Source organism: Asparagus officinalis, chromosome 9, assembly GCF_001876935.1.
Source record: "Asparagus officinalis chromosome 9, Aspof.V1, whole genome shotgun sequence".
Lineage (NCBI taxonomy): Eukaryota > Viridiplantae > Streptophyta > Magnoliopsida > Asparagales > Asparagaceae > Asparagus > Asparagus officinalis.
In genome coordinates this window covers 66,204,865-66,206,291 of record NC_033802.1, presented here as the reverse complement: position 1 = coordinate 66,206,291, position 1,427 = coordinate 66,204,865, and positions in this window count along the sequence as shown.

The following is a 1,427-nucleotide window of genomic DNA, read 5'->3' as shown; positions in this document are numbered from 1 at the left end:
ACTCCCGATGTTGATTGTGAATGTTGTTGAACTAGAGCTCTCATCGGTTGTCGTGAATATCGTCAGATTGTAACCTTCAGCGATCTACGTGAAAGTCTTCAAATTGTAGCCTTCTGGAAGTCGTCAGATTGTAACTTCCATCATCGGTGTTTGATGGAGGATAAGCTATCTATTGTGATTTTTAGACAGCTATATATATAAAAGGAATTAGGGTTAGGTATTTAAACAAAAATAATTAAAATAAATAATTACGGGTACTTAAAAATTAAACTAATTATAGAATAATTATCTACAATTAAAAACGCACATGCTGTGCTAATACAACAGTTGCTACGAAATAGTCAAAATATTCACATATTGTACAATTAAACAAGAATAATTAATAATAAAAATATATTTACTTACATTTAAAATCAAATAATTATGGGATAAACAAGAATAATTAATAATAAAAATATATTTACTTACATTTAAAATCAAATAATTATGGGATAAATATCTACAAATCAAAACGTACTAGTTGTGCTAATACGACAATTGATACACAATAATTAAAATAATACAATAATTTATACAAATAATACGTAATTAATAATTCAACATAATACACGAAATAATACATAATGATAACAATAATACAACGTATTATTTAAAATAGTATGTAATAGTATCGATAATACAATAGATTAATTCTATAAATTTTTACTGCACTAAACTAATTTTATAAGTATCAAAACCATTTAATTAAATATAAAACTTGGACTTTAAATCATAGAAAATTCTAGAAAATCAAAAAATACCAATACTCTTTTTTAAAAATTAAATATTTTAAAATACTAAAAAATTATTTTAATCAGTATCAAAATTCTCGATCATTATATACATATATATATATATATATAGATTAATGGGTATCCTTGTCATAGGAGTGGATTTCCTCCTATGACGCCTCTAAAATCACATGATTGAGCGACATTGTGGATGATCTGCTCCGTTGAACTTGATCTACATATTCTAAAGCCTCAACACACCAAGTTAGGGGTGAACCCGTCGTCGTTTGACCCTTCATCCACTCGTATCAATTTTAACGGTTTTGAATGAATAGAACTTTTCACATGGCTCGATGGAGGGTCAAACGACGACGAATTCACCCTAATCTTGGTGTGTTGGGGTTTTAGAATATGTAGATCAAGTTCAATGGAGTGGATCATCCATAATGTCGCTCAATCATGTGATTTTAGAGGCGTCATAGGAGGAAATCCCCTCCTATGACAAGGATACCCATTAATATCTCTCTCTCTCTCTTAGATCAAGTTCAATGGAGTGGATCATCCATAATGTCGCTCAATCATGTGATTTTAGAGGCGTCAAGGAGAAAATCCTCTCCTATGACAAGGATACACATTAATCTCATATATACATATATA